The sequence below is a fragment of the Rattus rattus genome, chromosome 1 (assembly GCF_011064425.1).
Source record: "Rattus rattus isolate New Zealand chromosome 1, Rrattus_CSIRO_v1, whole genome shotgun sequence".
Classification (NCBI taxonomy): Eukaryota; Metazoa; Chordata; class Mammalia; order Rodentia; family Muridae; genus Rattus; species Rattus rattus.
The window spans coordinates 38,099,453-38,110,775 of NC_046154.1; the positions used below are offsets into that span (position 1 = coordinate 38,099,453).

Below are 11,323 nucleotides of genomic sequence, written 5' to 3' on the forward strand. Positions count from 1 at the left end.
GTTGGTCATCCTCATTTCATCAAAAGATGTTGGCGATATAACAGATTATATAAATTAATATATGTCCAACCTGAAGAGTGTTTCATGTCCCAGGAATTCCTAACAAGTCTATAGTTATCATGAAATGATACTCATAATCTAAAATTAGCATGTACAAAGATCGAAGCTTCCAGGATGTATCTTTCTGACATAGGTTAAGGACAACACAAAGGGAGACAGTCCTCTCAATGGAACATGACTAGTATACAGACTACTGATGTGGTAGGTCTCAGAGTTTAGAACAATGATAGGTACTGATAAGTAATGGCAAAAGTAATGGCATCTCTCATCCTTATTGTTTGCTCAATCATTTTGTTATCAAGCTCAAGAAATGGATTCTTTAGCAATTCTACTGACCATGCACTCCTTATACTTTAATGTGGTAGAGAAAAATTGTGTTGAATGTGCGCAATAAGAAATCAGTTGTGAGAGGCCTCACCGCCGCCTGGTCAGGTGGGCACGGCCCAAGAGGAAACTGTATGGGCCTCCTGGGCTCCCGTGGGAAAGGGCCCAGGAGCCCTGCCCTGAGACTTGCCCGGAACCTGAAGGAAACAGACCAGATAAACAGTTCTCTGCACCCAATTCTCGTTCGAGGAGGAGACGGCCTACGAGATATTCGCGTGAGTGTGGTTCAGACGTGTGCTCTTCCCTTCTCACACATTGCTGATTCCAGAGGAAAACACCGGAGGCCATCTGGAACCCCTGGTGCCTGGAGGCTCCCAGGAAGGCGGCGCAGATCTTCCCGGTGGCTGCCACAGCGAGAGAGCCCGTGGGCAGAACCCGGCGAACTTGAGCCTTGGGACCACAGAGTAAGACCAACTTTCTGCTGCAAGTGACTTGCCTGGTGGAATCGGGACGAAAGAGGCAGAATCCATCTAGGACCAGGCACGTCGTGTGATTACCGAAAGTCCCACAGCCGCGGATCCCGACCCGCAGCAGCGCTCTGCTCCCAGAACCCGTGGGAGAGATGGCTTACCGCCTGGTCAGGTGGGCACTCCTGAGGCTGCAGAGCGGAAGAGACCACCAACACTGCCCACCCCTGCCCACATCCCTGACCCAAGAGGAAACTGTATACGGGCTCTGGGTTCCCGCAGAGGAGGGCCCAGGAGCAGCAGGAGCCCTGCCTGAGACACCGCCGGAACCTGAAGGAAACAGACCGAATAAACAGTTCTCTGCACCCAAATCCCGTGGGAGGGAGAGCTAAACCTTCAGAGAGGCAGACACGCCTGTGAAACCAGAAGAGACTGCTCTCTGCACATTACTGATTCAGAGGGAAAACACGGGAGGCCATCTGGAACCCTGGTGCTGGAGGCTCCCCGGAAGAGGCTCATGCGCAGATCTTCTGGTTGCTGCCACCGCGGAGCCCGTGGGCAGAACCCAGCCGAACAGGCCTCGGGACCACAGGTAAGACCAACTTATCTGCCCAGTGACCTGCCTGGTGAACTCAAGGCACAGGTCCACAGGAACAGCTAAACCTGTAGAAAGGGAAAAACTACAGGCCAGCAGAACACTCTGTCCCCATAACTGACTGAAAAGAGAAAACAGGTCTACAGCACTCCTGACACACAGGCCTATAGGACAGTTTAGCCACTGTCAGAAATAGCAGAACAAAAGTAACACTAGAGATAATTTGATGGCGAGAGGCAAGCGCAGGAACCCAAGCAACAGAAACCAAGACTACATGGCACCGCCAACCCCAATTCTCCCATCAAAACAAACATGGAATATCAAACACACCAGAGAAAAGCAAGATCTAGATTCAAAATCATATTTGACCATGATGTGGAGAACTTCAAGAAAGACGATGAACTCCCTTAAGAGAACAAGTAGAAGCCTACAGAGAGGAATGTAAAAATGCCTGAAAAAATTCCAGGAAAACATAAATAAACAAGTAGAAGCCCATACAATCACAAAAATCCCTGAAGAATTAAGAAAAACAATCAAACAGTGGAAGGAATTAAAAATGGAAATAGAAGCAATCAAGAAAGAACACATGGAAACAACCCTGGATATAGAAAACCAAAAGAAGAGACAAGGAGCTGTAGATACAAGCTTTACCAACAGAATACAAGAGATGGAAGAGAGAATCTCAGGAGCAGAAGATTCCATAGAAATCATTGACTCAACTGTCAAAGATAATGTAAAGCGGAAAAAGCTACTGGTCCAAAACATACAGGAAATCCAGGACTCAATGAGAAGATCAAACCTAAGGATAATAGGTATAGAAGAGAGTGAAGACTCCCAGCTCAAAGGACCAGTACATATCTTCAACAAAATCATAAAGAAAACTTCCTAACCTAAAAAAAGAATACCCATAGGCATACAAAAGCCTACAGAACTCCAAATAGATTGGACAGGAAGAGAAATTCCTCTTGTCAGATAATAGTCAAAACAGGAAAGGCACAAAACAAAGAAAGAAAATAAAAAATAGTAAGGATAAAAGCTAAAATAACATAAATAACATAAAAGATTCATATGAGATTTCTCACCAAAAACGATGCAAGAAAAAAGATCCTGGACTGATGTCATTCAGAACCTAAGAGAACACAAATGCCAGCCCAGGCTACTGTATCTGCAAAACTCTCAATTAACATAGATGGAGAAACCAAGATATTCCATGACAAAACCAAATTTACACAATATCTTTCTACAAATCCAGCACTACAAAAGATAATAATAAATGGTAAAGCCCAACATAAGGAGGCAAGCTATACCAAGAAGAGGCTATTTAAAGAAACTAATAAATTTTTGCTTAAACAAAACAAAGAAGAAAAAGCACACAAACATAACCTCATCCAATTATGAATATAACAGGGAAGCAATAATCACTATTCATAATATCCTCCTCAACATCAATGGGCCGAGGACCAACTCCCCAATCAGAGACAAAAAGACTACCTCAGATTAACAAACTGGATACGCAAGCTGGAGGATTCTAATATCAAAATAAATCAATTCCTGCATCAAAAAGATAAGGAAGGTTTGCCATATTCATCAGGAAAAAACACACCTCAGAGACAAAGACAGACACTACCTCAATAATGGCAGATCAAAAACTCGGTGACAGCAAAGGCTGGAAAACAACTTTTCCATTGTTGTGGTGGGAAGCAAATGGTCGGAAGTGGAACAACTGCCTGAGGGATCCAGCTATGCCTCTCTTGGGCAATATCAAATAAAATGTTCAATTTTTCAACTAAAAGTCATCAAAAATGGATAAGAAAAGGACACTTTATATTCATCACGACTTTATATGAAAAATCCAGGAACATCAGATGAACTCTCAATCTAGCCCAAATGCCTGAATTACCCTAGAAGCCTAGAACAAATGAACCAAGGCGGATGATGATCAAAATGAATGCTTCTCCTTCTTTAAAGGAATAAGAATACCCTTGGCAGGGATAGAGAGGCAAAGGATTAAAACAGAGACTGAAGGACCCCCCATTCAGAGCCTGCCCCACATGTGGCCCATATATATACAGCCACCCAATTAGACAAGATGGATGAAGCAAAGAAGTGCAGAAGTGTAGATCGCTCCTGAGAGACACAGCCAGAATACAGCAAATACAGAGGCGAATGTCAGCAGCAAACCACTGAACTGAGAATAGGACCCCCGTTGAAGGAATCAGAGAAAGAACTGGAAGAGCTTGAAGGGGCTCCAGACCCCATATGTACAACAATGCCAAGCAACCAGAGCTTCCAGGGACTAAGCCACTACCTAAAGACTATACATGGACTGACCCTGGACTCTGACCTCATAGGTAGCAAAGAATATCCTAGTAAGAGCACCAGTGGAAGGGGAAGCCCTGGGTCCTGCTAAGACTGAACCCCCAGTGAACTAGACTGTTGGGGGGAGGGTGGGGAGGGGAACACCCATAAGGAAGGGGAGGGGGAGGGGGAGGGGGATGTTTGGAAACAGGGAAAGGGAATAACTTTTCAAAATGTATATAAGAAATATTCAATTAATAATAATAAATAAATAAATAAATAAATAAATAAATAAATAAATAAAAAGAAATCAGTTGTATCCTTACTAGAGAGCATATTCTGTGAAAGTTCAGGATGGTTGGTGGCTTGGATGAGTTGCAGGTGTCCATTCAGGAAAGGGTGGACACTTCCAATACTCAGGGCTGTTCACCTCAAATGCATGCGAGTATCCAGTATGAATGGTCCCCTAATAAGGATGTTAGACATCATAATGAGCAGGTGTCCTGCTAGATAAAGCTGTGTCCTCCAACATATATTGTTTTTTTTCCCTCAAAGACACCCTATAAATGAACATAGTTCTTTGAATATTCTTCATAGAACCTTGCCAATAAGCTCTTATGTGTGGAGTGGTAAAACTCTTGTACCTCTCCTCATGTTGCCATGTTCTTTTGAAGCAGCCTGGTAAACTCTTGGCTGGTATATGGGTGTGAGATGATGCTACACTCAGCAGACATTTCTATAGTTTCAAGTGTATATTATTAATTGTTTGCTGCTTTATATATCTTCATCATTATGAACATGTATGTAAATCTACCTAATAGAATAAATAATTTTTGAAATGTATTAAGTTTTTTATTTTATTTATGGATCAGAGTTTTCCTTACGTGTATGTATATACATCACATGTGATGTGTGGAATACTCAAGGAGGTGGAAGATAAGGTCAGATCTCTTGGACTTGGAGTTGTAGGTTATGAGCCATCATGTGTCTATTGAGAAAATCAAGCCCAGGCACTCTGCAAGAGCAGGTAATTCTCTTAATAACAGCCATTTCTCTGGCCCCCAATTTTCAATTATTATTTAATCCCTACTAACTTATGGTGTATGTTTAATATTTACAAAGAAGAAGTATTATTTGGGACTCTTGACATTCTCATAGAATACATCATCAAGATATTTCCTGTGTTTAAGACATATATCCTCTAAAGAGATGAAGAATTCTGCTACAGTGCTTTACCATGATAGACTGAAACTATCCACATGCTGTGGATGGACCTTTAATTTTTAGCACTTCACTTTTACAATTTGGATGGCAAATGTACAAAATATTTGCTTCAGAATGTATTTTCTAGGTATAGAAGAAGATTATACAATGAACTAAAAAAGTTATCTAGTGGAACATTTCTGAAATCAAGGAAAATATTGATGCTATCTATGTACATAGGAAGATATCTAATTTCCATATACACAGGTAAGTGGTAATACTTTTTATAATGCTCAGATACCTAGGTACGATGTTGTTTTTAGCAATCCTTATAAAGATAAATTTCTATGGTTGATAGGGTACAGACAAATATGAGTCACAATTATACTGAATGATTATATCCTTTTTTGTTATTGACCTTTAGCTTAGAACTAAGCCAATGATTTATTTATTTTTTATTCTTATTTATTATATCCCAACTGCAGCTTTCCCTCTCTCTCCTCCCCTAGTCTTTCTCCTTAAATCCCCTTTCTCCAGATTCAACCCATTTACCTCCCCTTAGAAAAGACCGGGCCTTCTAGGAACATCAATCAAATACAGCATAACATAAGACCAGGCATATATTCTCATATTAAGGCTGGATGAGGCATCTCAGTAGGAGGAGAAGGGGTCAGTGCCAAAGCCAGGCAGAAGAGTCAGAGACAGCCACTGCTCCCACTGTTCGGAATCCCACCAGAACTCTGACTTACACAAGCATAACATACGTGCAGAGGACCTAGGTCAGCTCTATATAGGCTTCCTGATTTCTGTGAGCCCACTTGAGACCTTGTCAGTCGATTCTTGTCCTTGATCCCTGGCTGCTCCAATACTTCTTCCTCTCCTCCCCCAAGACTCCCTAAGTTCTGCTTAAAATTTGACTGTGGGACTCTGCATCTTGTCCCAACCATTGCTGGATGAAGTCTCTCTGGTCTCTCTGATAATGATTATGCTAGGCTCCTGTCTCAGCACATTCTGCAAGGCATGACAAACTAGGTTAGAGATCGTATTGCTGTATAAGTGTCCCAGTCGCTCCGCTTGAGGCTATGCCTAGTTACAGAGGCTCACTGGTTCAGTCTCCATGTCCCTCCTTATCGAGAGTCTATCATCTTAATGTGGTTGGTTTCAAGATTGTTTTCCTGTGCTTCAGCAGTGTTGGAATATCCGGGGCTTGCTATAACAGGATAGCTGGGCTCTGGTGGTGCCACATTACACTGGTTATTGTTGATTGCACTCTTACACTGGCAGTTAGGCTTCTAGATTTGGAATGATTATAGGTCTAGGTGACTATTTCTGGGCTTGTCTTTGTTGGGTGGCATCATTTATTCCTTAGTTTCTGTTTTCTCACTGGTCTTTTGGCTGCAATGTCCTGTGGTTTAGTAGAGAGTCTCTGCTCAGGTTAGGGGTGAGGGCGCTGGACTTCTGATGGACTGGATGGCCCCTGGTTCAGCAGGGAGTTGCCACTCAAGTTGGTGGCTAGAGTTCTAGTGATGTATGTGGCCCCTGCTGTTACTGGAGTCCCCTGGGGTTCAGAATCGTGACCTGGCCTCTGCAGTGGTAGGAAGCTTCAGCTGGTTTTCAGAGAGCTGGGCTGACCTATGATGGGGTAGAAGGCTTCCACCAGAGGTATGGACTGGGATAGGGTGACAAGAAGAGGAGAGAAGGTTGAGGTTATGCTGGGCAGGTGTGTGGTGGAGGTAGCCTTACTTGGGGCTAGCTACTCTGGTATGGCCCCTAATTGGGTAGGAGGTTGACTATGATGTCTTATAGAAGCTCATTCAAGAAAGAATGACCCCTTCAGCCATTAACTGAAACTTTCCATTTATCTAAATTGAGTTGAAGCTTTCCTTACCAATAGACCTGGACAAGGTCATAGACAGGTGTCCGGGTGAGAAAATTGTATCCTGAAACAGGTGGTATACTTTTTGTTATCTTTTCCTCAGAAGTTCATGGAGGAATTATCCATTAATGGGAATGAAACCTAGGGCCTCACATAAGCTAAGAAAATGTTCTATGATATGCCCAGTCATAAACATCTCCTTCCTCCTGCTTTGTCCCTCCCCACTCCTCTTAGACAGTGTCACTAGGTTACCCAAGATGGCCTTGACATCTCTTAGTAATATAGGCAGTCCTTGAATGTGTAAATTTTGTGCCTCAACTACTTCATATATTTTGAAATTCATGCCTATAAGAAGGTCATAAAGTAGTCATTCTATGGTGCAGACAAATAAACTTCAGTGTCCAGAAAGACAAAAGAATTGTGCCTAACCTGGTGTTTCCATGGGTTCTTACCAGAAGGTAGTCTGCTAAAGATAAGTGAGGTCCTATTTTGTTATTGTAGACATTCACATTTTGAGATATCCTTAACAAAGGCATAGTGGTATCTGTTGTTTCTTCAAGGTTTTTGGTTCACATGTTTTCTGACATACTCATAACTCCCTAATATTAGTGAAAGCATCTCATTTTGTGTCTTATTATTGAGTCAGCACAGTTTCATGTAACTGTCATGGTACATCTATAATTTTGAAATTGATAATGGAATTGGTCCAGTTATTCTCTAAGGAGAGTAAGAATTCTCTTAAAATACTGTGCTCATAAAGAATGGAAGGATCCTGAAATAATACAAGGACCTTGGGAATTTTAATGTGGGCAGGTCGATGTGTCACAGAACTAATGGGTTTTCCTCCGTGTTTTTCTCCAACAAAACTTTACAGTATCTCAAAAAGGTCTTCAAAAGTAGTATCATTTTTATCTGTGTACTGCCACTAAGATTTGAATCATTGTACAGGCTATCTGGTCTTTATCCAAGTGGGTATGTGATTAGGTTACCCCAGCCTTTTTCCACAAGCATTTGTTACAGGTTCTTAGATCAGACATCATAAAGTCCTGACCAAGTGTATACAACATGAGTTGTTATATTTTATATGGCCAGAAAATATTGTTTAGACTGTGAATGATGAGGAATTGATAATATCAGAGGTCATTGCTGTTCTTAATAGGTGAGTTCAATGGTAAACATAATTTCTTTTGAAATTCCACATTAAAAAAATAAGGGTGTGTACTCTTGAATTGTAGTCAGTACAGAAGTCACTCAAATGCCAAAAGTTCAAGTAGAATTGAACGTATCCCTTAATAAGAGTCATGGACAAAAGACTGGGCAGGAAGCCTGATAGAATAAGCAATTTTGTATGACTTTCCCCCTTTCTTTCCTTTTACAAGCAGTTGTGACCTTGAAAAGATAGGTGCTTTACTAATGACTAGGTCAGTGATGAAATGGCTATACCATAATAGGGAGTAGCAAATCTATGATTCCAAGACCATTGGAGAAGGAGTATCTGTGTGATATTTAATAAAATTTGATATTATCTTATTTGAAGGTTGCCACTTGCAGTCATTTATACCTTATTTTCAGGCATGTATAATAAAGGACTATCTGTAGCACACTTCCTTTTCCTATGGTTTCTGAACCTTAAACAGTTAAATGCAAATATATTCCTATATCCCTACCAGCCATAAAAATATTGATATTCTTATATTCTGGCCTGCAGGTACTTATATTTCACACATGTAATCTCAGAAGTATGCACATCTATCTGTAATCTTTACAGTACCTATAATAGTGGTGTGGGGCCTATCATGGTCACCTTTTTGCCAGTATTTTCAATAGAATAAAATTACTAGGAGAATTCTTTTCCATGAAAATTTGCAAGCCTCCAAGGACAATACTACACTTGATCTTATCCAAAAGGCCGAGAAGTGATTCCAAGGACCATAAAAATGACATGAGAGCCTTGATGTTGACATATACCAAGTAGGATTTCCATGTCTGTGTTTTTTTCCTCTGAGACACATCAAGACAAAAGACATAATGTTAGTCTGCTGCTGAGTATTACCTGCCTTCATCTGGATTCGTGCTGTGGTAGGCCACATTCTTGTGCTAAACTTCTAATAGTCATAGACAGAGGTAAGCGATGATGGTGTCCTTTAACTTTTTGTTGCCATGCTCTTGTTTCTATTGCTTAAGTAACAAATGGTGCAATCATAGCAGTTCTAGTGACCATGATATGTATTTTCTATGTTCTAAAAATATATTGAAGCTGTGTGACTGTTGATTGTAATTTAGCTAAATATGGTTGTTGAGGAATTTTCAAAATAATATAGTATGTGTTGCAGATGTCTGCTCAAGAAAAGATGGACTCTCCTGATACGACTACACATAGTTAACCTCAAGGAAAAGGAGGATCCACATAGAAGGAAGCATTCCCTAATGATGATAGGTAAGGAATGAACAATGAAACAGCATGCACAAACACTGTGGGTAGTATTTTACAGGTTCTCTACGTGAGGACAGAGTTGCCCTGAGAATATTCTTAATGGAGCTTCATTAACATGATCAATCTGGTCAAAGCACAGTGCCCTGTCTTCTTCCACACATAAGTAGGAAGGTCAGTGCATCTGTTGGCCTTAATCAACACACAGAGCATCTGACCATGGACACAGGTAAGTGATGATAATTCTTGTCACTATGCCTTTGTTGCCACTGCTTACATAGGAAGTAATGGTGTACACAGCAGTTCTAGTAATGGTAAGTTTCTGCTTCTTGTGATAGGTAAAATTGATCTTTGTCTTTTTATAATTAAGCATTGATTATATCCTGAATAAGTGCCACTTTTTGACACCAAGTATTAAGCTTAGGATTTTTTTTTAAGCTTAGGGTTTTTAATACTTTGCAATGAAGAAAGGTTAGAATTGGGACAACAGTCTCGAATATGATTCAACAAATTCTAAGTACACTTGATGTTTCCTAAGGCAGATACATGCCAGTTTATTTGTACAAATCAAAATTATAAACACATTTTCATATTTTTCAGATTATTATCAGAAGAAATAGTCACTTCAGTAACTTTCATGAGCACAAGTTGTTCCACATCCTGACTATCTAATCTAATTTGTGTCATTAGCAAGTGTGTTGACATGTAATTTTTGCAGGTGTCTCATGTTCAAGATCGCTGAGGGTAAATAAATATGCATGGAGAAGTTTTCACTTATTATAGATATGCTTACATTAAGGTGTGTGAATGTTTGGTGATTTTGAGATTCCTATATTTATATTTTTAGGCCTTTTTATGAGGCTAACTTCTTGGTGTGTTTGCTTACAAAAAAATGTAGCTATAACTGCTCCCATGGGTAATGAGTATGCTATACCCAAGTAAATTATCATAATATCAATTACCACAATATTGACCCTCTCCTCTATGTGGGCCACATTCTTCTATGAGGGTAAAAATCTTATATATAGTTCTTTCCTACAATTTTGCACATGTTCATAGAGTAAAGAACCAGATTCATGTGATGAAGGAATTTTTCAGATGTACAGGTAGAATGAAAATAGTAAACCACATTATTTTCTCCAGAGTCATATTGACAAATCACAGCAATCTAATATATGAATATGATATAAGATAAACTGAGGCTTCTATATCAAGTTACTGATGGCAGTTTTCTTTATTTTTGTTCCTGTGACTTCTTACAAAGTATTCAGATGAGTAATTATTTGATTCTTGGCATTCCTAGAATCTACAAGCTTTCATATGTTATGTTACATTTACAGGAAGCTTTATATTGAATACTGCAAAGGTTGAGGTATTGAAGTCTTTAGTCATCTATGATTAAGTATTCCAAATCAATCCTGCCCAGGAAAGATTTGCATGTACCCCATCAGGAGAATGTAGTTTTTGTTGCCGTTTGCTTGCTTGCTTGCTCGCTCGCTTGCTTGCTTGCTTGTTTTGACAACGCTGTTGACCTGGAGTCACTGCAAGGATCAAAATAGAGTTGACATATCCTGTAGTCATAGCAAGCTACCTTGGTCTTCTGATGATGTCTGTTATAAAGACTCTTAAAAAGCAATATAATCCCCAGAAGATCACTGTCAGAGTCTTGCGATAAATCCAAGATAAACAGTGCATTGCCATTCAAAGTACTAGATATAATTGCTCTGCAGGTAAATGCTAATGAAGACCTAAGTAAAACACAGACCATTAAATCTTTATGTATATGATAAGGTGATGAAGGTGAAGGTGATCCTTTCACCCAGTTACCATGATTACTTTTCAGGCATTTAAGGAGCAAATTACATCCTTACATAACCAGTCTTCTCCATGTAATTCTATGAGAATTATGTATTCTACATATGGATATAATGCTATATATTCCCAGGCAACAGCAGTTAGATACATTATTTTTTCAGATATACATTTCACAACTATTGTGCACATATTCCCAACCAAAGTAATAAGCACATATATGTTCCCATGTCCATCCTGAAATATTATCTTTCTGC

At 40.0% G+C, this 11,323-nt stretch overlaps 1 pseudogene; it reads right to left on the minus strand.

Annotated features, from left to right (window-relative positions):
- Positions 1-8,636: 8,636 nt before the first annotated feature.
- LOC116890296 lies at positions 8,637-8,744 on the minus strand (annotated as a pseudogene).
- Between the last annotated feature and the right edge of the window lie 2,579 nt (positions 8,745-11,323).